The sequence below is a fragment of the Manis javanica genome, chromosome X, assembly GCF_040802235.1.
Source record: "Manis javanica isolate MJ-LG chromosome X, MJ_LKY, whole genome shotgun sequence".
Lineage (NCBI taxonomy): Eukaryota > Metazoa > Chordata > Mammalia > Pholidota > Manidae > Manis > Manis javanica.
In genome coordinates, this window is record NC_133174.1 from 4,905,963 (window position 1) to 4,932,101 (window position 26,139).

At 46.0% G+C, this 26,139-nt stretch overlaps 1 long non-coding RNA gene across 1 annotated transcript in view; it reads right to left on the reverse strand.

The window, feature by feature from the left end:
• Positions 1 to 25,874, reverse strand: part of LOC118971532 (uncharacterized) — a 235,389-nt gene extending 209,515 nt beyond the window's left edge. Inside the window, exon 1 of the long non-coding RNA XR_012127588.1 lies at positions 24,243 to 25,874. This is a non-coding gene — a long non-coding RNA (uncharacterized lncRNA). The remainder of the gene's footprint in view (positions 1 to 24,242) is intronic.
• Positions 25,875 to 26,139: the final 265 nt, after the last annotated feature.

Sequence of the window (26,139 nt, forward strand, 5' to 3'; positions counted from 1 at the left end):
CCAGGAAAAAAAATCATAATAGTGTGTGAGGTAAACAAAAGGCAGGAAACAGCAATCAGACAGGACTGAAATAACAAGCCCCAGGAACAAACGCAGCTTTGATCCAGGAACCACTTTCTTTTTTACAAAGTATCGTTAATAGACAATCTTATGTTAGTTTCAAAGGTACATCACAGCGGTTCAGCAATCTCCGTGATCAACTTACATTGTGATTGCCAATTACTGAAGGACCAACCGCTTTTCTAGGAACCACTAATACGGGAGGGGATATCGCAATACACTTTTAATCACATCCTTGCTCCTTTCTTTAGCATTTTATCATCTCTACTGGTGCTGCCCACTGGAACCTTCTGTAATGATGGAAACGCTCCGTGCTAAAACGGCAGCCACGGACCGTATGGGGTTACTGAGCGCTGGAAATGTGGCGAGCATGACTGGGAACTGCATTTTTAATTTCATTTCAGTTTCATGATTATTATATTAATTTCAATTAATTGAATTAGCCACACCAAGGCTGGAAGCTTTGGTATCTGGGCAGCGCTGCTGAACTATTTCCCAGAGTCTTGAGATACGGGCACCCTCAAGCTGCTGGAGTAATTTGGGGAAAGACAGGCTGAGAATCATTATATTTTGCCAAAGATAGCAAGAAGCTCGAAAACCTCAAGCTATATTTTAAAACCTAGGGAACCCATCCATTGTTCATCTGTTTTCTGGAGTTTCTTAACGGTCAGCTCCCAATGCAAGAAATGAAGTGAGTTAGACAATGAAGAAGAAAGTCCACGGAGGGTCTCAAACCAAAGTTCCTGTCCAATCAGAGAAGGATGGGTTAGGGACCACCCGTGTGCACCCCTGCCGTGAAATGGGGCAGCAAAGCGAAGCACAGGGCTCCCTGGCATAGAAATGACATTTCATTCACAAAGGAGGTGTAACAGGAATGCAGCAAAGCCCTCAGAGTCCCCAAGAGGTGCCCAGAAAGTGTACCGGCGAAATGCCACGGTCTCCTGCTGCTTTGGGAGCAAGTCCAAACTCTGCAACCTGTCCAGGACGCAGGAGCCAGCCTCTGCCCCACCCTTCCTCCCATGGCCCAGCGGCCTAATTTATCACAGCTGCCCAAGGTCTGGCCACTGTCCGGTTCCGGGGAATTCCAGGCCTACGGGGGGCAGCTCTCTGCATGGCTCCCAGACAACACACCCCTCAAATTCCATCCAGGGCGTGGCTGGGGAGCAAACAGAGACTCACCCTCTGCTAGGAGTGTGAAACGGACACAACCAGGTGGGGACAATGTCTCTAAGAATCTCTTAAAACTGACCCCTTGTACTGGGAGCAAGTCAATATATACCCAACAAAAACATGAATATATTCTCACTAAAAGACATGCACTTCAATATCCATAGCAACACTGGGCCAAGTACCGTAACCCTCGAAACACCAACTCCCAACACAATGGAATGCATGAGGGTGGTAGGTGTCCACATCGGCATTCCACACATCAATAAAAATTAACAGTCTGCAGCCGCATGAAGTAACACCAATGCCTGTGACATCATGATGGGCTGACGCACCCAGTACAAAAGAGAATTGTCCTGTCACTTCAGATGCTCCCTGAATTTTGCATCATTCAATACACAGAAAGTACAGAAACGGGCACAATTAATCCATGCTGTTCAAAGAGGTGGAGGTGCACAGAGACTGCAAGGGGACATGGAAAGGGCGGCGGCGGGTCCAAGGTGTGGGAAATGTTATTTTCTTTATCTGGGTACTGATTCAATGTCTGTGCTCAGGTGTAAAACACCAGCAAGCTGCACACTGAAGATATATACATACACTTTCACTATATTATTCTTCCAATATTTTTTAAACTATCCATCCTCAAAAGTAGAGCTTAAAATTCACCACTTCCGTGAACCGTGACAGTATCCTAAGTGATTTTTCCTTTTCTCATCATTAAACAAAAATTGTGACATTATTTCAGGTACATACATTTCAGTGTGTCAGTCAGAATTTAAACACTGCACCTTTTAAGCCTCCCTCAGTATCCGGCACACTTCAGGTCTAAAATGTATACTTCATACTCTTTCTACCCGAGCCCATCTTCTCTACTATTACCTAAAGTTGCTTAAAGGGCAGACAGGTAGGATATCATACTTTTTGTGAATTTTCAAACAGCTGAGTTTAGTTAAGCACACATTTCCTTGCACACATACAAATTGGAAAACTTCCTCTGCGTGAAGTTTTCCACAAACCCCCGCCGTACCTTTTCCCTCTCTCCCAGTGCAGGACTGAGGCGGCAGGCACCCTCTTGCATGTCTTCAGGCCACCTCTCTCCCAACCAGAATTACTGGCTTTCTTTATCTGCCTCTCCCAGCTAGCTGCTATTTCCTCAAGGGATGAGGCTCTCGGACTGCCAGCCAGAGAACGCAGTCAGTTAACACATGCAAAGTGGAACATTTGGACCAACAGCCTTTGTTATACTTCGAGCAAAGAAGAGCAAAGGTGTGTGACTTTGGTGTGACCCCTGAGAGCCTCCAAAACGTGAAGAACTGTCCCACGTGGAGCCAGTCACAAGGCACTTCACTGTTGCTCCCACTCATCGCACCTGGAACTTCCTTGCAAGTCACATTTATTGATGCACGTCCCCCACAAAGCTGGGGACTTGACCGTCACTGCGTTCTGCTGCGTTTACAGTGAAACGGATCCTGGGACTCTGCGTGTCTTCCATTCCGCATTTGTTAAGATATCGAAACAGACAACTGGAAATGCGGATTCCATGCCAGACATGTTACTGCTCGGGTGGCAGGTGGCTAATGGAAAGCGGGACTGTAGGAAACTCAGAGTCCTTTCCATCATCCATCACATGGCCACAGAAAACAGGAGTTGATGACGCAATAGACCTCCCCACCTGCAGGGGCCACCGTCCTTAATGCACCTGGAAGCCTGCCCCAGGCGGCCCTATCCCACCAGGAAAAATCCACATAACCCAACTCAAGGGGCCCCCTAGGCAAAAGGAATTCCCCGTGCCTGCCACAGTACTTTCAATTAGTCCACGAGGCATCCATTGCCCTTCCTTCAGTTAGGGCAGTTTTGTCCTAAACACTCGTTTGCAAATGCTTGTTCTGCTCCCTGTGGCCCCATAGGGAGCCCTTAATGACAGACACCAAGGGTCTCTCCATCCTTATCTTCAATTGCTGCTCACCCACCCACCCATTCACCCCCTGTCAGCTACATCTCCCTGGCCAGCAGCCAGTCCAGCACAAGGCCACGGGGCTTTGCATTTGGGATTCCCTCTGCTGGCACACACCCCCTCCCTTCACTCAGATCTCTGCCCCCATGATGCCTTCTCAGGGAGGCCATCTCTATGAAATACTGCTATCCTGCCCCGTAGCCCTGTGGCTATCGGAATTGCGCACACTTGGGTTTTTAGGCTGTAAACCCATTAGGACATGCTCTTCCTGAAAACAAAGACTGTGCCCATTTTGGTCACCTGGAGGCCCCTGCCACCCAGCAGGTCCTCAGTAGATATTAGCTGAAGGAAGGAATGAGTGATACTTTGATTAGCAAATACAGAAATTACAAGGCAGGTCTTATTCCAGTGAGTTAAGTAATGATATAAAATCCTCAGCTAGAACCGTATTGGGTTTTTTTGTGCATTATACAAATACAATAATAGATGTGTTGGGGTTTTTGGTAATTTCCTCAGTGTTACATACTTGGCATCAACTAGAGCTCAATTAGTTACAAATAACAGAAATCCCTTCTCCAACCGACTTACACACTCAGAGGAATTTACTACAGCATCTGGCCGTAAGGCTAAAGACAGGCAAGACTTGAATCTGGGCTCATAAAACCAACATGAGCAGGGCCTGCTTTCTCTCTCCCGTTTCAATCACTCCCAGCCAGCCTACGTTTTCATGTGTACACGGGCCCTCGGCACGGGCCCCTGTGGATGTCAGCCAGGCAGGCTGATTCCTCCTTCAGGTCCAACAGAGAACACTCCTTGGGGCAGCACCCAGGGAGAAGTAAGGCTTTGCTTTCCTAGAAGCCCCCACGTCTGTCTCCTGTGCCAATCCCTGGTTGCTTCCCCAGAACCAGGAGGGATGGAAGGAGCTTGGGCCGGGATCCGACAAACCCACACATCCGACACCAAAGCGGAGGAGGGCTAAATGCCTCAAGAGGAAATCAGGGTTTTGTGCAGAAAAGTGGGAAATCTCTTCTGGGAAGACAAACCCTGCATATCCAACCGTCGTGAAAACATGATTTAAGATGTTACAAACTTACACTCAGTATCAAGCATGGAGTAAAACTTAGCTTTCTAAAACCATTCTCTTTCCTCAAATTGTAGCTTCCTTAATTTTTAAGAGCGGTGGAAATATTTTAGATCTTGATCGTGGTGGTAATTATGTGACTATCCATTGGTCAAAATTCATAGAACTACAGTAGAGCCAAGTCTATACACTTTGTACAAAGGACTAGATGGTAAATATTTTGGACTCTGAAGACCAAGACTGTTGCAACTACCCACGTCTGTCATTGTAGCATGAAAGCAGTTTAGACAGACAATATGTAAATGAATGGGAGGGACTGTGTTCAATAAAACTTTATTTGCAAAAACAAGCAGTGAGTCACATGGAACCCATGGGCTGTATGTAAAGATTCCTGAACGACACACTTAAAAAAGAATGAGTTTTACTATATGTGATGTACACCTCAAAAAAACAAAATGGTGAAGCACAGAAAAACACACCGCACACAAAAAACCCTGTAGTTCCTTCAACTCACTTGAAGTGAGATCTTACCACAAGAAGAGAGGTATTTTATTGTTTGGAGGACAATTTGCTGTCAATCATTGTGCAACAGATGAGCTGGGAAGTTTAGAGAAAGCTAAACAGGGAATTCTAAGCCTGACATTTGAAGATTATTTTAACGACTCACTTAAAAAGTTCACCACGAAGTTGAGCGTCTCACCTCTGTCCTCAGCAGAGCCACCTGCAGCTGGCTGTGCCCTGTGTCAGCTCTAGAGCTGAGCTGTTCCCTTTTCTTTTCGTTGTGCTTAGTGGAATGACTTCAAGATTCAGCGTCTTGATGGGTGGGAAGGGAGGGACAAGGGGGAATAAGGGGCATTACGATTGGCAGACATTGTGTGGGGTGGGCACGGGGAGGGCTGTACAACACAGAGGAGACAAGAAGGGATTCTATAGCATCTTACTACGCCAATAGACAGTGACTGTAATGGGGTTGGTTAGGGGGACTTGGTGAAGGGGGGAGTCTAGTAACCATAAGGTTGTTCATGTAATTGTAGATTAATGATACCAAAATAAAACTACAAAGAAAGTTCCAGCGTCTTGAACTTCTAGTTCTTTGGTGCCTGCTTCTTGTATGGCCGAGCAGTCTTTATCAGCCGCAGGTTGTAAACAAAAGCCAGCTGATGCTTCCGCTTCTCTAAACAGGGCACCCACAGAGCATCTGGGAGGCTCCCCACTGAAATGGGAAGGGAGATCAAACTATCAGAACCAGAGGCGAACACTCTCAAGGGAAAGAAAAGCCTTAAAGCAGAAGAGTTCAAAATCAGCACTCATCAGCACGCATTCAAACACCCAAAGGTAGGCAAAGTGATGCGGGGGCTACTGCACATGAGGAAAGGCAGGTTGTATACAAGATACACAGTCACACAATCAGCCTCTAGCATCTGGATTTCTTAAAGATGTTGAAATAAGAATCAGTGTTCATCTCATCTTTCAGTAGAAAAAAACACTTTTAAATCAAAGGTAGCTGATGTGCAGATCAGCTGGAATTTTGCGTGAAGATGTCGCTTTCCCCATATAAACATCAGTCCTTCAGGGGATGAATACTAAGGGACAGATGACATGCTGGACATGGCTCCACAAACACACATAGGGCATGAGCTGCCCTTAAGCAGCTGAGAGTCCAACTAGGAAGACAGATATAACACAAAATTTTGAAGAAAATGTGTTCCATTAGAACAGTCTCTAAATGCTTTAAGAACTCCAGGCCAGTTTAATGTGTAAGAAGTTAACAGTAAATGTGGAAGCACCATCATTCCCCTTTGGAGTGACACACTAAGAAAATATGATTAAAAGGGTCACGTGAGTTAAAAAAACAGACACGTTACACATTTTCCCCCTCTCCTAAGACCTGTGCTACCACAATATAGGTACAGAATTTTCTTTCTGTAAAAAAAAATGCCAGTAGAAGAATGTTAATTTTCACTCATTTTTTTCTATCTTTTTGTTTTGTTTTTGCTAAATAACTTCAGATTAATATTACCAAGAGGAATTAGGAATAAATAAAGCTAAAAGGAACCATCAGAGTTAATTTTAGTAGCAATCCTGCTCTTGGTAACCGTCAGAATGTTTCACAGAAAGAATTGTGATATGGTTCAAACAACCAAGCCAGAAAGATAAACTTCGGCTAAAAACATAGTCATTTTTTCCATGGAGTCATTTCCTACAGCCAGACATAAATATCCCCTGGACATAGAATGGACCAATGGAGAATAGCACAACTGTAATTGACTGGAGGCACTGGAAGTTAATTTGGGGACGTGAGGCCTCTCAACTTGGAAGGGACCTCAGAAGCATCACAAATGCTTCTTTGTCACTGCAGATTCCCAGGCACTGCTCCCTGGAGACTTGGAGCCAGGAGACCAGCATGGGGCCAGGAGTTCATTCATTCATCCCACAAACTATATCAGACCCCTGCTACAGCCTCAGGAGCCAGGAGCTGCAGAGGCGGTCCTCGGCGCGTGTGCCCGACGCCCACAGGACCCTTGACCTGGAGGCTCCCCAACTTCACTCCCATTGACTCTCCAGGGTTCCCTTTGGAAGCCAATCAGAAGAACTTGGGATGGACCGAGGTCTGACATAGGTATGGGCAGGAACTGTGACACGTGCTGTCTTAGTCTATTTGTAATCATTCGAACAGCAAATCAAAAGCTTTAAGAAGGTACCTCTGTGGTTAAATTTACTCAAGTCAATGGTTGCTTTTTCCATTAATTGCGTCATGAAGATGCTTATTTCCTTAAAACAACAAACAGCTAAGCCTATTTATCTGAAGCCACCAGCTTTTCCAAGTCAGTGGAATGTATCGGTGTTTCTTTTTCTTTGCAAAACAGAATCTCATACACCCGGCATGAGGCATTGATAAGGCCCCTTTCAATGGGGTCATCCATTTGTCTTTTGACAAATGAAGGAATCTCAAGACTAAGATGCCTAGAAGGAAGCAGGCCTCACATGCGATCACAGTAACGTATTATTTGTTCAGTCCATGCATATAAAAAACTTCTGCAGTGAGCCATTAACTGATTACGATGAATTTAGTTTTGCTACAATTATACATGTCATTTTTGCTTATCTCTAGGTAAAGGACACAGGCGTGTCTAAATAACTTGGCTGATTGGGAAATTTGGCAACTGTCTAGTCCAGAGATTGGCAAATTACAGCCTGATATCTATTACTGTAAAAAAACAAAAAGTTTTACTGGAGCCCAGACATGCACATTCATTTAGGCATCGTCAGTGGTCGCTTTCCGGCTATAGCAGCAGAGATAACTGGCTGCCGCAGAGACCATGTGGCCCTCAAAACCTAAGATATTTACAGTCTGGCCCTTCTCAGAAAAAGTTTGCCAAATCATGATCTTGTCAACTGAGTCTGCCAAGGTTAGAAGTCAGCCACAAAAGAGCCAGAGAGATGAAAATGCTGGATGCTGACAACAAAGCCATATAACCCTGGACAAATGCAGAAGGAAATGCTATGCATAAAAGCAATAGAAGAAATGCAGAGAAAAAAATGTATAAATTTTACTGTATTTACTCTAATTTTTTAAACTTAAAATGAAAACAAGAAACATTGCTAAAAGTTAACTACAAAGAAAGCAGTTAATATGCTCCATATCTAAAGAACTCTCACAAATCTGTTGAAAAGTCACTGAGAACTCCACACAATAAACTTAAAAGGAGCAGATACAATTTGCTGCTTTATAGGACAGGAAACATACAAACACATGAAAAGAGGCTCAACCTACCTAGAAATACAAGATATTAAAAGGATAATGAAACACCATTTCATATCGACAAAAACTGAGTGAAACACTGATTTCTAGGTAGTATCAAGTCTAGTAAAGATCTGGGGACCCTTGAGCCCCTATCTTGCCTGAGGGTTTCAGCCCTGGGCAAGTTCAGTCTGGATTCAGTGAGACTGAGAAATGACAATGGAACATTGTTGGGGTAAAAGAATGTATACCCGTCTTTATTCTCATGGTGGTAGGTTGAAACTAGTATCCCACCTGTATCCTGCAGTGTTCAGGTCTGCAGTCCACCTCCGTCTCTGCCTCTGCCCAGAGCTCTTTATGTAGTGACTCCATCAATAACAGCTCATTGCCTATGGGTGTGAGAGCATTAGCCAAGCAGTAGGCCAATTCCATCCTCACACAGGTTAGGGTTCAGGGAGGATCCTGGCCACAGGAAGTGCCATTTTCCCCACAGCCCCCATTGTGGGAGGGCATTTTAAAGAGCAATTGGCAGCATCTATGAAAATTTTAAATACACATCACCTTGGCATCTGCGACTAAAATTCTTGACATTCACCAAAACAAAATACTTGCATGTGTTCATAACACTGCGTGGCAAACTCAGGAAGAACAGCCCTATACAAACCAAACAGCAGCTACAGAGCACGAGGCAGAGGCCAATGTTGACGTCAAATGCAGGCCAGATTTCTGTTACCCAAAAGAAGCAATTCACAAAGCAGTACATACATGAAGATACCACTGGGTTTGTAAAAACCCAGAGCTGCGTAACACATCTGTTCTGGACTGAACTGTGTCCCCCAAATAAGATATGTTGGAGTCCTAACCCCCAGTACCTCAGAATGTGACCTTATTTGGAAGCAGGGTCTTTACCACGGCAATCAATTACACTGAGGTCATGAGGTGGATCCTGATCCGGTCCTAATGAAAAGGAAAAATTTGTACACAGAGAGACACACAGAGGCCCTGTGACTGGAATAATGCATCTCTACGCCAAGGAACACCGAAGATTGACAGTGAAGAACAGAAGCTGGAGGAAGCAAGGAAGGAGCCTCCCCTGGAGTTTTGCAGGGAGCGTAGCCCTGCTCACACCCTGATTTCAGGTTCTGGCCTTCACATCAGGGAGACCACAAATGCCTGTCGTTTTGAGCCCCCCAGATGTTGGCACTCTGCTGCAGCAGTCCTAAAACACGAATCCATAATCCATCACAGTTCCCTAAAAACGCCTTGTCATTTCTGGAGGGTTAGTACACGTTCATATTCATGCACCTAAACGCACAGGAAATGACTGAGGAAGAAGGCTACGCACCACTCAGCAATGGGTATGTCTGGGAGGAATCTGCACGTGACCCTTGAGATGGACCTTAGCTTTCTATACATGATTCAAAAATCCCAACAATGTAGTACCTGCTTAAGTGAAAATTTTTTTCGGATGAAATGGTGAAGGGCATGTCCAGGGTACCTCCATTCTGGAGCAGCACCCCCTCTGCTGGTACACGGACCCCTCTGGCCCAACCATCTGATGTGAGTAAAGGCATCAGTTGGGAACCGTTCTGCAGGTTCACCTGGGGCCCAAGCCAAGCGCAGCAGGTCTCATGGAACCCCTTCCCGTCGGCACAGCTGAAGACCTAAGCCTGGGACATCCTGGCCATCATACCCACTTGGCAGAGAGAGAGTGCAAAGTCAGCCTCAGATGGGAAGCAGAGGTGATGGACGGGGTCCCCGTGACACCTGGGGGCCGTGGAATGTTCCAGACGCTCCAGAAACCAGCTGCACCTTTGTCCTCACCCACTGGAGCCAGCGGTTCTGTTACCAATGCACCTTGAAACTGGAGTTCACTCACTTACATGTGAAACAGCCCTGCCAGAGAGGAACAGACAAAACCAGGAGAATGAATACCCGATTCTAAGCATCTGGAGGGGATAATGCTCAATCTTTTCATTATGTAGAGAGGACAAGTTTTTTTTTTTAATGGGATGGTTTTACTTTTTCTTAATTCACTGGCATCTATGCTGTGTGTGTGTGTGCGCACCCTGAACTGAAATCCTCAACCTCACGAGGGTGGAACAATAAGCCCTTTTTATTCTTTTTTTTAATGCTTTTCTGAATCTGTTAAATTCTTACCGGTAAGATAGTATTTCTATTCTAAAAAATTAAATTCTCATTTCTCTTTTTCTTTAGAAAAACTCTGAAAGAAGTCAAGTGTGACATTTAGGACCGAGATTCCAAGATATTTTCAAAGACTCCCAAGTATTTTTTTTCTGATCACTCAAAGAGGGAGAAAATGAGCAGATTCCAGGGTGACTTTATGGTTGAGAGCACCTTATGTCTGGCTTCTTAGCACACCTTAAACATAGCGTATTTACTACTAATCTGCACTTAATAGGCATGCCATTGCCATGATTATGTCCTATACTTAAAGCATGTTCATGTATTAGAGCCTGATAACTAGTGTGGTAGCCCATAGATTTTACCTATTTGACCTATTCTTCTGCTGTTTTTACACACTGGAATTATTCTTTTTGATAGTTTACTAACTTAGCAAAAGATTATACTGCTTTCTGAGCCTGATTAAACAGCAAGCTAAAGAAAGATCTTGGCTGGATGAGAAGCTTTCACGTTTCTAGCACAGCTCACACCATGCACTAACTTACACTGCTATCATGGTCATCAAGCACAAACAAGGTCACATTTCTGTAATACATTATCAAGCCGTGATTCCCTCCACCCACAACCCTAGTCTCAGCACTAGAAGGGAATGTAATGGGAACCACAAAAGAAGCTCTTAGTAATTGCTCCCAGATCTGTTTTCCCTCCACTTCTAAGCGTGAGTTTAGACCAAACACTTCAGCCTTGTGGAAGTTAGCTTGAATCATTTCATCAGATCCAGGCTCAGCTTGTAAAGTGTACACACCAGCCGCGCGGGATGCCTTTGTGTTCTCATAGGGATATGCAACCATAAGGAAGTGGTCCCTCAAATAACAGTAAAGGAAGAACATTTCTCAATGGGAATTGATGGCAACCACCGTCAGGGAACTTGTGCATGAAAGCAGCGCAGAGAAGAGTGAAATTACTTTTGAAAAGCAGATTGAGATCATCTTCATCCAGAGTCCAGTAGCTTCCCGTGAGCTCAAGTATCCTACCATGGAGTAAACAGGTGGACATGCCATCTAAACGGGAGCATGGTGCACGTCACAGACACACACAGACAAACCGGGGCACACGTGGAGAAACATACTTAGGCATGCACATGACCTCTGCTGGAGCGATGCACGCCACCCCACACACAGGAAATACCACGGGAAGTATTTGTATCTCAACTTGGAAATGAAATTTCTATATTGCTGTGACTTTTCAAAAAAAATTACTGTCTGCTCAGTATCACTAGTCATGAGTCGTCAGAGAAATGCACATCAAAATAGCAGTGATATCTCACCTCACACCAGTTAGAATGGCCACTATCCAAAAGACAAGAAACGACAAGAGTTGGTGAGGATGTGGAGAAAAGGGAGCCCTCCTACCCTGCAGGTGGGAATGGCAATGGGTATGGAGTGGAGAGCAGTAGGGAGGGCCCTCAAAAACCTGAAAATAGAAATACCATATGACCTGGCCATCCCACTCCTGGACAAGTACCCGAAGAAAACAAAAGCCCTGATCCAAAAACATGCATGCAGCTCTATGTTTATTGCAGCACTATTTACAACACCCAAGATATGGAAGCAACCTAAGTATCCATCAATAGCTGGATGGATACAGAAGAGGTGGTCCATATACACAAGGGAATATTATTCAGCCAGGAAAAAAAATAATGAAGTCTTGCCATTTGTTACAACACGGATGGATCTAGAGGGTATTATGGTAAGTGAAATAAGCCATGCAGAGAAAGACAAATACCATAGGATTTCACTGTTGTATGGAATCTAAAAAACAAAATACAGGAATAAAACAGAAAGACTCAGAGACACAGAGAAGACACTGGTAGATGCCACACGGGAGGGTTTTGGGAAATGGGTGAAATAGGCAAAGGGGATAAAGAGGCACAGAATCTCAATTATAACAGAAATAAGTCACGGGGATGAAAACACAGGTTAGGGTATATAGTCAATAATACTATATTACCTTTCTACGTTGACAGATAGTAATTACACTTACTAGAGTATTTAGTAATGTAGATTTTAAAATTTAGCAAGAAAAGGAAAAAAAAAAGCTTTTTATCCCCAAACCACATCACTCAGAGGTGGGCCTTTGTCTTACATGTTGACGTAAAGTCCCCTGGGGTCTGTGAATTCTGCTGAAATAAAATTTTCAGCAAACTTGGGTCTGGAGTTAAATAAGCAAACATCATTGTCTTACCAAAATAAAACTCTCCCCTTACACGTCCCGTGCTGAGCATCCTGTACAGAATCACTGGATCACTATGTCCTACACCTGGAACTAACGAAAAAAGAAAAAATACTTCCTGTGATCCTGAGCAACTTCACCTCGCCCAGCAACGCCATTCCCGCTGCACTGCCTGAGATGGGACTCTTTGCTCGCGAAATGGTGGAAATACCGGCCGAAGTACAACGTGGGGCCACACGGAACATCAGAAACATTATGTCCATGTGTCGTTTTTTTATCTGTGTCCCATGGAAGACTTTGAGGGTGGGGAAAGCCCGCCTCTTAAGAGTGATGGCAGCCCAAAGGACTCCCCCTGGCCAACTGGGGGGCAACTTGAACATCAGAAAGAATAATGATGTCCACCAACTATAGCACATGTAAGAAATACAACAAAACCATAAAAACAGGCTGTAATGACACTCAAAGAAAGTTAGGGTCGCAGAAGTAAAGCTCTTCTTCTAAGAAGACTTTCCCTGAGAGCTTGGAGCAGCCCTGAAATGCACACAGTGTTGCAGGTCGATGGACACGATAGAGCTGGGCTGAACCAAGGAAGAATAACTTGTAGAAGAAACAGCCAAAGCGGTAGCTCACCATCCTGTAGCTGCCAGTGTGATATTTCAAACAGGGAAGGATAGGAAATGGGTGCAAACAGATATTCACACCCCCAAAAAATGCCGGAGTTCACTCATTCCTTCCACAAAAATGAAGGTATCTGCACCCCAGGGAAATGGGGTGGGCACAGCCATAACCAGCCACCTGAGCTCAGCCAGAGCAATGAAGGCACAGGAGGACCATCTGAACCCCCTCTAGGGCTGCACAACGAAAAGGACACACATCACCTCTGCAGGCTTCTTGCAAAAGATGTGCGACCTGACTGGACTCGAGGAAACAATCAGACAAGTACAGACCAAGGGACAGGACAGAAGCAAGCAGCCTGGACTCCTGAAGAAAGACAGTGACATGGATAAAAACCAAAGGGAGGTAAACTGTTCAATAGAGGACATTACAAAGTCATAGTCAAATGCAGTGCTAGCTTTTTAAGTGAATCTCAGATTTTTTAAAAGGCTCTGAGAGGACATTCTGTGCTGATGCCAAAGCTGCTGGCAGCTACTGAACAGACACAGGCATCATTGGCTGAGCGTGTATGGCAGCCACCTGCAGACCCCCACCCTGGAGGGGCATGGCGCAGGTTCAGGGTGGCATTTGGGCAATGCTGAGACACAATCTGTCTGGATGAGTCCCTGGAAATGAGGTGCCTGCGACATACCCACCTGCCCTGTGTGGGGCACGGCCGCTGCTGCGAGGACCCGTTAGGGTCCAGCACGTTAAGTCACGTCCCCTGTCCCAGTCTCCCTTTGGGCCGCAATGACAGAGTATCACAGACTGGGTGGTTTATAAAGAACACATTTATTTCTCAAAGTTCTGGAGGCTGGAAGTCCAAGACCAAGGCGCCAGCAGATTGGTATCTGGTGAGAAGCCCCTTCCTGGTTCATAGGTGGCAGCTTCTCCGTGCATCCTCACATGGTAGAAGGGCAAGAGCTCTCTGGTCTCTTTATAAGGGCAGTCGTCCCATTCCCAGGGCTCCCCCCATCTTCTAATCACCTCCCAAAGGCCTCACCTCCAAATACCATCACCTTGGGAGTTAGATTTCAGCATATGAATTTGGGAAGGGGGGCCATAAACACTGTCTATAGCAACCTGCTATAGCTTAACGCAGTTGCCTTTATCGAATTCGTAGCATCGTCTTAACCGGAGCAGCCGTATTAAAGGGAAGGTCCCCCAAGCAATTTTCAAAGGGTGCTGAACAGTTCATAGTAATTGGGGAAATTATCAGACTGATCCTTCGTGCCTCATTTTATATCACTTAGAAAGCAGTTTTAATGATATATGGTTCAGACAGAGAATAAAATGGAATATACTTTAAAATTATTATTGATGCATTAATTTATATTACTAAGTATTTTGTATGTTTTATATTACTCTAAATTTTGGGTTTTAGTACTACTCAAAGGGTAATTTTGATGGTGAAATACAATATGTAAGGTCCCGCGCTAAGTGCCCATTACACCGCAGTGTGCGCTAAGTTTCACTGACTTTTATTCCAGCAGACTACCTACACTTTGGACACACTAATGAAAAGCGCAACATGGACTAGACGCCCCAAGCAGGCACTCATGTGAACGAGGCATTCATTGCCGTCCCCACGGGTTGTAAACTTTTACATTTGAAAAGTGCATCCCATCGCGAGCCCTAACCTAATCCCACAGGGGTTCCCAGCTAGGTAACCAATCACTTCAGTTACAGCGAAATTACGTTTACATGCCAGCTCCAAAAGGAAAAACAATGCTGAAAACTGAAATTCAGCATAAACATTGACCCACGGGCACAGTTCATGGACCGCAGAACTGGAGAAGGACATCTATTATTTCCAGCTTCTCTCAACATGGAAAAGAAGACCATAAAATAGGTAACAAATCGAACTTTAGTTTAGCAATTTCCTGGGATTACGCTTTTCATTTGTGATCTTTTTATTCCAGAAGTACCTCTAAACCTCCCTCATCATACAGAAAATACATAAGCACCTCGTTTATGTATAAACTGTGGCTGATGGGTCTAATTCCCCCACCCACCCCCACAAAATATACCAGCACCTGTCCTGGTGTCTTTGGTTTTGTTCTGTTTTTTTGATGTGATCCTGAACAGCTTTCACCTTTCAGGACATTTTCCGATCCCATGGACGTCAGTTCTTCCAAATGCTCTCATGCCACGCTCTCGGCAGATAAAACATTTTAATTGGGTGAGAGAAACGATTTACGACTTCAATAGCTCTTTGTAAAAGTTCCTTCCGCTTTACCAGCACCAAGGCCCACGTAACTGTTGTTTCTTCTCTTGAACGTCTGTTGGATGGCACTGCTGCTTTTCAAATGGGTCCTGCGTGAAGCAAGCCCTTCCTTCCACAGCACTCAGGACACAACCTGCGGGCAGGATTCTCCTGGTCTCTGCAGGACAGGTGACCACAGGACGCCCACATCCCCGTGCAAGGATCCAGGCGGCTTTCATACAATCCGCACCCACACACCAGGGCCAATAGTCCCGGTTTTTCTTCTCCTTTATTAAAAAAACTCAATACCCTGTCAGTACCTTGCTACTCAACCGCTGAGCCATCTTGAGAAAGGTAAATTGTCACCTACAGGTCTGTTCTTGGTCTGTCCAAATCGATGAGGCTGAGACATTGGAGATACTGCACTTAAAAGTTATCAATCTACATCTCTCAAGAGGGGATCAGCAAACTACACCCACGGGCCAAATAAAGCACTACCTGTTTTATACATAGTTTTACTGGCTCTCAGCCACCCTATTGTCTAGGGCTACAAGAACAAAGTGGGGGACTTTTAACAGAGACCCTATCCACTAAAAAAGCCTGAGATACTTACTGTCTGGCCCTGTACAGAAAACATGTGCCAGCCCTACCCTAAAGCAGTATTATCTAACGGAAAAATAATGCAGGCCACGTATGTGATTCTAAACTACTTAGTGGCCATATTAAAAATTAAAAAGAAACAAGTAAAGTTAATAGTAATAATATATTTTTGCCTAGTCTGTGCAAAACAGTATCATTTCAACACATGATCAATACTAAAGTTACTAATGAGAAACCATCCATTTTTTTCTTCTCCATCATACAAAGTTTTGGAAGAAGTGCCTTTTTTTTTTCTCTTCATACGAAGTCTGAGAAACCTACCTCACTTAAGAACTCAGACTAGCCACAGTTCAAGAGCTTGATAGCCACTTGTGACTAATGGCCACCTCACTGGCCCCTGTAGATCTAAAGGGCATGCGAAGTGAAAGAAGAAACAGAATGGATTTTTCAATGAAGGCTCCAGCTTTACAAGAGTGAAAGGTGAGATAAGAGACTCTTTTTACTCATTCCAAATATTCCAAGCAATATTTGGGAAACACTTATACTAAAACATCGTTCCTCGTGTATCTGAAATTCAAATGTAACTGGGTGTCCCGATTTTACCTGGCCACCCGTACCTCAGCCCCTGAATTTTCCCGCTCAGGAGAAAACGCAAGTGGGAGGTGGCAAACAGATAGGACGCTGTCCTACATCCTCTGCTCTGCTCTGGGGCTCAAGCCACCATTGAATCCATTCTGGTGTGCACACACTCGTAGGCCCTGGAAATCAGTTAGTGCTGAATTCATGCAGCCCAACGGCTGCCTGGGGACTCGCAGGCCGCACCCCTCAGGCCAGTGAGATGACTGAGGAGTAATTTCACATCATGAAGGCCATCTGGGAAGCCACATAAAAATCCAAGCTGTAAAATCCAAGCCTTGTGCGTTCTGTTGTGTTTCTGCAAAGCATGGGTGACAGACCGTTCAGTCTTCCCCATCGCACAGCCTTCCTAGTTCACAACGTCAGCAGTTCTCACAGAGCCCAGGGTGGATGAGAGATCGTGGGGCAACAGTGCCGTCAGGTAAGAGGGCAGCAGGCTCTGACAGGCGGGGGAACTCGGAGATGCGTGAGCGCTTGGCAACTGGTGCGGGATCAAAGCTGTCCACACGATGTGATCCTGTAACAATAGACCCCAAAGATGGAGGAGGAAATGATCCAGTGACAACTGTAATTATGCACTTTTCCTTGTACTCATCTTGAAAAATCATCTGGGAGGAACTTTTGCACCAAAAGAACAAAGTGCTTTATGTCACTCTTTAAAATTCACTTCCTTGCAGAGCTCAAGATGCGAAGCACCCCACCAACAACTCATTTTGTAAGGGTGGCTCAAAACACGTTTCTATGCAGAGTAAGGGTTCCCTTTTCTTTGCAATAAAAACATTTTTTAACTATCTGCACATTCATGTGGTCACATGAGCATGAAAATCCAGAAGATGAGAATAATAACAGCCCATCGCGCAGCCACCAACACGTTCAAAGTTCTAGGTGTTTTTCTTGTTATGATGGCGTAGAGCCTCAGTTACAAGTGATGGCATTCAGGGGGACGTGCCAAGTGTCCAGGAGTCCGTAACCACCCATCAAGCTCTCCCAGGCCCTCCGTTTGGATCGGTACCATCTCCTAGTCTTCTCCTGACAGCTCGCCCACGTCACCTTGAGATTCTTTCAACCTGCAAACCTCCAGAGCTCCCTCCACAATACAAAACACAAAGGTCCTGCAAGAACGACAGCTCACATCGTGTCACTAGGCTGGTGAACTAGTTTCCTCTTCTCTCTGAAGAACACTGAGAAAACACTCCATCAGATTATCAAATGTGTTATTATTGGATGGAAAGATTTATTTCTCAAATAGTTTAAAAATAAACAGTGCCAAGTATCTATACTTTCAAGTAGGTTATGCTATATTCACTTCAGAATTCCTCAGTAAGATGAAATAAAATTATCATGAAATTACTTTATGCCACTGAACTGTGTGCTTTAAAAGGGTTAAAATGGTAAGCTTAGTGTTTGGTATACTTTACAATAAAATTTTTTTTAATGAAGTGTAAAAACTGAAATAAAGCCAGATAGCCATAAAATGTCATCCACAGTACAGTGTTGATGGCAAATCTTGTTGCTATGTTCCTGGCACCTTCCAGATGCCAAGTCTCTTTTTCCTCCATGACCTGAAGTTCCAGAAATCGTTCCCCCTACTAAGCACACTTTTCGGTTAAATGGGCCATTCAGTCCTATCTGTGAAGAGGACTGTAAACAAAATATGCTGTTAAAATACAGGATAATCTAGGCTACTCACATCATGGTCCAACTATTTTGCCCTAAGTCGCAGACAAACAGAATTCCATTTTCTGGTACCATAATGACCAGGGACGTCTTCAGATTCCACATGACCACTTATTTCCCCTTCTCTGTTGACAGCCATCAGCCATTTCTGTGTAATGGGAAATCACTGTTATTTACATAAGAATTCATGAACTTCTTTAATGAGGATTTTTTGTGTCTTTCTCTCCCAACAGGCAACTTAAGAGTAGGTGTATTTTGACTTTCTTTTTTCTAGCTTCACCATTCTCCAGAGAGTGTCGCCTTCCAGGCTGCTGTGCCTGCTGGTTTGAGGGTGGTTTTCAGCTCTGCGTTGTATCAGCTGTAGAGCCTCTTCATGATGTCTACACCGGGCAGTTTGTGGACTTGGAGAGAGATGGGGGGTCCCGGGCAAAGGAGGGCGTTGCTGAGCTGAGACTTCGTAGGACGGACAGGCAGGGCCCTCACCAGGAGAGCAGGAAGAACGCGGGAGAACAGTGGAGCAGCACGTGTGGCCATGAGGCTCACAGGCGGGGCACAGGCTAAGGGGGCTCAGACCCACCCTGCAGGGAAGTGGGGTGCCACTGGAGGAGTGTAAGCAAGGGGGTACCCAGGAGGTTGCATGGCAGCCCCCAAGATAGATGCTCAAGCGCTAACTGCTGGCACCTCAGAATGTGACCTTATTATAAGGATCTTTGCAATGTACTCGGTAAGAATCTAGATATGGCCACACCAGATTTAGGGTGGCCCTAGATTCAGTGAGTGGTATCATTTTAGGAGAAAGGAGAGGGCGACTAGAGACACAGAGACCAAAAACACCGTGGGAGGACCGACGCAGCACTGGGGTGGTGACTCTACAAGTGAAGGGCCGCTGATACCCCCAGGAGTGAAGGGAGGGCAGGGGACACATCCACCCCCAGAACTTCTAGGGGAACCAGCTCTGCCGTCACCCTGCTTTCCGATTTGTGGCCCTCAGAAGCATAAGCAGCTACATTTCTGCTGTTATGACCTCATCCCCATCTATTTGGCCAGGACCAAGGAAATGAATACCAATTCCCATGATCAGATCACATTTCAAAAACGTTCTGGCTTCTGTATTGGAAAATGGCTTGAATGAAAAGATTCAAGTGCTAGTGAGTCCAGTTAGGAAGATGTGCAATAATCTAGACCCAGTCTCTGCCTGGGTCGATGAAGGTGAGATTTAAAGGGGTTTTAAGGCAAAGGACTTTTACAAACATTGCCAAATATTTGACATGCCAGGGAGGGAGGGCAAGAAGCCACGTCTGGGAACCACTGAGTGGGGCACTGGGGTAAGTGTTACCAGGAAAGGGCAGCTGGTCCCCATAGATGCAGGGAAGATGGGTGATGGATGACCTCCATCAGACAAGGTCATCTGCCAAGTGCACGCAGAGAGGGAGAAGGCCATGTGGTCTGCTGCAGCGGGGACTGGAGGATGGGCGCAAAGGCCCAAGAGGGACTCACAGAACTGCTTGCTCTCATGAGGGCCCAGCTAGGGTTGAAGATCACGATCTGCAGTAATCTGAATTCACTCGGTTGTGCAATTTCTCTCTAGCAGCCATCAGCAGCTTGGATGTGGACCAAGGACGACAGATGGCTGGGCTGATTCAAGATTGGGCTTCTGCAAAGAGCCGTACATAACATTTCAGCTTGTTTCCAATAGGAGCTCTGTTGGACTGATCGACGTCAATAAGGTCTGTACTGTAAACATTGGGTATAAAAAATATTCCCTACTGGATAAATACATTGTGGTACAGTCACATGTCAGTGCTGGGACAACCTTGAGAATGACTAAGGAATAGCTACAGCTCGGAGGAACATCACATGCACAGCACTGAGTAGAAGATGCAAGACTCCCCCACACACAACATACATGCAGTGTGATTCCATGAGCACAATTCATTCTGTTGAAGGGTGCACATGGAATACAACTACAGAGAAAAGCAAGGAGATGATTATCCCAGAAATCAAAATAGTGGTCACTTCCAGTAGGGAAATATGGGTGTGATCATGGGAAGCTCCTGGGCAGCTGGCAACATTCTCTTTCTTTATTATTCATTAAAATATATAAATATCTCGAGTGCACTTTTACATCCATAGGTCGTCTGTCATCATAAGAGGTGAAAGGAAAGGAGGGAAATTCTCTGTGGCTCTAATAGCATTCCATTATCCTTTACTCCTCTACAAAATAGAGGTTAGGATTCTAAAAATCCAGGAAAAGTTTTTCAGCCGTAACAATAAGCAACCAAAGTCAAACTGGGCTATGGAAAAAAAAAAAAAAAGGAACACATTCGTTCATATAATGTAACAGTTCATGTGTGGCCTTCAGGCTTGGCTAGATCCAGGTACTCAAATGCTACCTAATGGGATCTGTCTGTCTTTACTCCTCAGCTCCATGTTTCTCACTGGCTCAGTGCTGTCTCAAGGATCAATAAAGAAGATAGACTGTTAACATCACTAGGTTCACATGCTACTAGCTTAGCAACCCTAGCAAACAAATAAATAAGCTAACAAGACTCTTTTGTCAGTAATTCTGGCTGTCTCTGGATTATCATGTGTCACAGAGTTTTCCCTCACCAGTCACTGTAGTCAAGAGAAGGAAATTGCTGTTCAACCAGGTGCACTTCACCATTCCACCCCTAGAACTCCATATCATAGGGCCTGAGAATAGCCAGGAGTTCCGTAAAGAAAACGACTCATTTTAACCAACACATAGAGGGTAGGCAAGGGAACAGACAGAACCCACCAATGTCCACCACAAACATGTCCACCTTTCTTTGGTGCTATCACAAGCAGTATTCCCTTTCATTTCCCACTCCTGTATTTCAGACACTTCCCTTCCTTTCCAGCCCTCTCCCAAATAAACAGCAAAGACAAACAAACAACATACACACACAAAAAAGACCCAAATGTAGAAGGAAGCAAAAGGACTAAAAGAATGAGTGAATGATTCCATTTTTCCCAACCTTTGGCCTTTTGATAATTACCTACCAGAGGTTTGGGCCAAAGCTTGGCACCAGCCCAGATATGTATTTCTAGCAACTTGCTGATACTAGATCCCTGCTAGCACGATTCAGTAGAATAGAATGTGACATTCTGTGTGGCAAGATGATGAAGGGTGCCAGATTGACCCAAATCCCTCAGCCTTTGCCCAGTGACCAGCCACTTCTGTCCCAGAGACCCAGGGGGCAAATGGAACTCAGTGAGCTCCCTTAAGTGAATAAAGGGGATGATCGTGACTGCCCCAGAAGTGTCCAGGACAAAATGGATTTGCCCCAGAGGGAAAGTACTGCCTACTAGTAACCCAGGGCCCCAGGACCATTTCAACCAGGACTGTTGTAAGGGAATAACAATGAAAAGGTCTCCCTAATTATGCCTGAGGCTCCTTGAATCTTTCTGCTTCTGCTAACACTTCAGGCTAGACTTCAAGGCTGATGTGCGCAAATTTAAAAGCATCCTGAGATCACCAAATCTTTCCAGCCCCCTTCACTGGGATCAGACATTAATAAAGGCCACTGAAATCAGAGCTCAGACAGACTTTAGCCTCTGGACATCAACTTTCTGAGAATGGAGGAAATCCACATATCAAAACATCCACAGCCGGGTATTTCTCCCTAGTGAAAGCAACTGAGGAGAAAACTCTCTCTTTTTAATAATGACCAGTAATCATTTCACAACAAAAGGATTTGTGGTTTCTGTCACATATGATCAGTGAAGATTAAATTAACATCTTGAAAACCCACATGATTATTCCACAAATGCACCCTGGGCTCCCTCCTGGATGCCAACCACTACGGAAAGCGCTGGGAACACAAACATTAATAAGACCAACTCCTGACAAAAAGAGATTGCTTGGGAAAAATTCTTCCCTACAGCATATTCTGATGACCCTCAGGCTGTGTGAAGATGGAAAATAGAAGTCATCTCTTTTTAGAGCTCTCATCTCCCAGAATAGAGAATTGACAATACAGCTGTGATAAGGCCAGGCCTAGCAGTTAACAGCGGCCTAGGCCGCAGTCCACCAGGAGGGCCCGGTCCCCACAGGTCCCTCCAGGCTGCACAGCCCACGTGCTCACAGGCCGCAGGCTCTGCTGGGCAAGGGGCAGGAGGGACACAAGGTCCTTCTCCACTGTCTTAATACTTAAGTCTCTTAAGTATTCTTTCAGCCCTGTTAGAGATTGATTTATATTACCCCCAAATTCACATGTTGAAATCCTAACTCCTAGGAGCTCAGAATATGACTGTATTTTGAAACTGGGTCTTCAAAGAGAAGATTAAAGTAAGATCAGGAAGGTGGGCCTAGTTGAACAGGATGGGTGTCCTTGTGAAATGAGGACACAGACACATAGAGGGTCAACCATGTGAGGACACCGGGCAAAGACAGCCGTCTACACAGCCACGGAGCAAGGCCTGAGGAGGAAGCCGCCCTGCCCACACCTGGATTTGGACTTCCAGCCTCCAGAATGGGGAGGAAATAAATTCCTGCTGTCTAAACCATCCACTCTGTTACCGCAATACAGGAGCCCTAGCCGACTCACGCACAGCCAGTCCACCACTCAGCTCTCAACTTAGAGACCCTACAGAAATGCTCAGTTTCAAGATGAATTATTTTTCTTCCCAGTTTCGGAAGCCCAGGCAGTTAAAACAAGTGGGACCTCTTGCTTTTCAGACTGCAATGATACATCTTATTAAATCTGCACACTTGCATGACCACCGTGTCAAGAAAACTTACAGAGTGGCCCCAAAATCCTGGCTTCTCCTCCCACAGATGAGTCCCCACGCCCCCAGCCCAAGACCCTTTTAAGATGGTGGTACGGTACTCTGGCTTGGAGGAGCTCTGGAGCTTTTACGGAATCTGGCCTCATGTGATGGTAAGATTGTGAACTATGCATTTGCCAAGTTTTCCCCTGTGCCAGACCATTTTGGAGTTATGTGTGCACAGAATGGCATTTAGGGGCCTTAAATATCTCCCAAGGACAGAGAAGCAGAAAGTAGCCCACGAAGCTCATCTAATAAGAGCAAGAACAGCTGATGCAGTTTGGGGTGGGTTTTCCGTTGGATTTGGGTCAGTGGGGGGCTTTTCCCTCTAACAGAGGGAACCTCGTCGACAGGCAGCTATGTAGGAAAGGCGCTTCTAGCCAGAGAGGGTAGATCTCAGCTGCTGGAGTCCAGCTCCTCCGGGGTAGAGGGTGAGCAAGCCTGGGGAGTCCCTAGTGATGACCCAGCAGGCGGCTCAGCTGCAGGGTCCCGGGACGCCCAGCCTCCACCTCAAATGCAGCCCCTCCCGGGCCGTGGACAAGTGTTTTTTTTTTAATGTCTTTTTTAAGCAGAACTTCCTGTTATGTTCGAGGAAGGCATGGGCCGTTTTATTATTAAGCAATTTTCTTTTTAAGTTAAAGACAAAAAAAAGACCGCATAAGCGCAAGGCTAAGACCAGCCTTAGTCAAGCATCCATGTTTTAAAATCTCGTTATTTTCTTAAGCCCTTCATTAAGCCAAGAGATTGCCTATGTTTAATCTGCATTACGAAACAGAAAATCTAATGTTTTTTTAACATTGTCTGCTTCTGCTGAAAAGGAAACTGTAAATTTATACAGTCTGGTTAAAAAAAAAAAAAACTTGGCAATTGCATCTTTAATGAGTCTCCAGGATTGGGTTTGGGCAGAGCCCCAAGCACCGCCCCCACCCCCACCCCGTCCTGAACCCGCGTCCCTTTCCCTGCTCCACCTCACTTACCCTGCTCTCCCTCCCCTCCCCCTCCTCCCCTTCCCTCCCCTCCTACCCTCGTTCCCACCCCTCCCTCCCCCACCAGCCCCTCCCGGCGGGGGTGTGGACGGGGGCGAGGCCCGTAAGGTCACGTGCCTCCGGCCCCCCGGGCAAGGGAGGGGCGGCGGCCAAACCTGTTCTTTGTTAAGAGGTCACCGCCGGCGCCCCGCGCCGCCGGGAAGGAAGTACCGACGACCTTCGAAGAGCCGAGCACTCGCAGGCCCGCCCCGCCCTCCGCCTGTCCCCGCCCCGCCCTCGGCGCGCCGGGGCCCCGAACGCCGCGGGCTCACCCTGGCCTCCGGGGCTGCGGGCCCTCGGGGCTGCAGGCGGAGGAGCTGAGCCCGGAGAGGGGCGCGCAGGGACGGTGCCTCGAGGCGGCGGCGGCGGGCGGGTGGGTGCGGGGCCAGGGCCGGGGCTCCCGGGGGAGCCGGGCGGGGGTCTCGGCGTCCAGTTGGGCCTGCGTGGCGTCCTCCGTGCTGCTGCTGAGCGTCCCCGGGAGGTCCGCGCTGCAGCCGGCGAGCTGGCTCCCCCGCCCAGCCCCACGACTGACCCCCAGCGAGACGACCCAGCCCCGGAAGGCGGCCGCCGGGGCCCGGGAAGTGCCGCCGGCGGATCCCCCGTGCGCCCAGGGCCGCCCGCAGGCCTCTGCGGCTGCGTCGTCCTGCAGTGACCGGCTCCATTCTTAAGCCACCCGGGGAAACCTTTGGCCCTTTACTGCGCCTCCGCAGCTGAGATGGCCAAGGGTGTTTACTCTTCGTAATAAGAAAATAACAACTCCAGTGTTAAACTTTTGCGTGCATGACAGACCAGTCATTTCCCTCTGTGCAGAAAAATCTCCCATCCAAAAATGGGAGTTGAGGGTAAAGGGCAGGTGAATCATAATTAGAAACAGCTTGACATTCTGATTTTTGCTACCTAGCCTGAAAAATATTTTCTTGGTCACTACGTGTTCTTCAACAGCATGATCGCTTTAAATTTCAGTGTCGGGAATTTTATATGTCAGAATTTATTAACCATTCCCCTACTGTACAACAGTCGTCTTGTTTAGCCCTGAAGAAATCTCCCAAATTATCCTCGCATGTAGTAGTATGCACTACCATGGATAAGTGTGTCCGCCTGTGCTTGCTGTGAGGTGGTTTGGATTCCTATGTGAAGCTCTCCTGTGCTGAAGGTGGAAAACATTAGCCAAGTATCCAAGCCAAAAGCTTCTGCTTGTCTTCTGAGACCTCAGATGGGAGAAGAGGGTGGCCTAACGGGGAGATGGGAGGCTGCTCCCAGGGCTTGGACAGGCTGGCAAATATGTGGATCACAATCGTGGAAGGAGCCCATGTGGGAAACCCTCCCCCAAAGCATCGCCTGCCACATTCCCTGGGATATCCGGCAAAGCCTCCGTGTTGATGGCGAGGACTGGAAAATTTTTCCCTCTGTGACATTCTCTGCATAATGCCTGGTTTGTGTGTTTATATACATAACCCCATTTTAGTGGGATGGTGGCCCTCCCTGATTACATCTAAATTGAGTGACTTTGCTTAAAGGCACAGGTCTCCATGTGGTGGGACATGATGGAGGCAGCCCCATGAAGACAAGAGTGGCCTCCTATGAATGACAAACTTCACAGGCATGGGCGTCCCAGGGGTTGTCTTGAATAATTCCCTCATTTGTGCCCATCACGTGAACTGTGAGAGCAAAAGGTTTCCCCTTGAGTTACTTCTTCCCACATTTCCACATTGAATATTCAAAGAAAAAATGTGAGACCAATACATGGAAATCAACACCCCTCAGCTCCTAGGTCTACAGTGAGGGCTGAGTCCAGAGCTGTTCTTGTACCTTTTTGGAACACTCACATAGTGGGTGTTTGCTCTTTGAATCAGTAACCAGTATTACCATGTGATCAATTATACATCTACTTAAGAGAAAATAAAACATATACGTGGTATCCTAGATGTTTACAGTGGCATTATTCATAAAAGCCAAAAAGTAGAAACAACTCAGATGTCCATCAGCAGATACACGGACACACAAAATGTGGTCTGTCCATAGCACGGAATAATATTCAGCCACAGAAAGAATGAATTCCTAGTATGTGTTAACAATGTGCTTGAACCTCAGAAACATTATGCTGAGATGCAAAGGCAACATATATGACTCCTCTTATATGAAATGGATAGAAAAGATGAACCATACAGA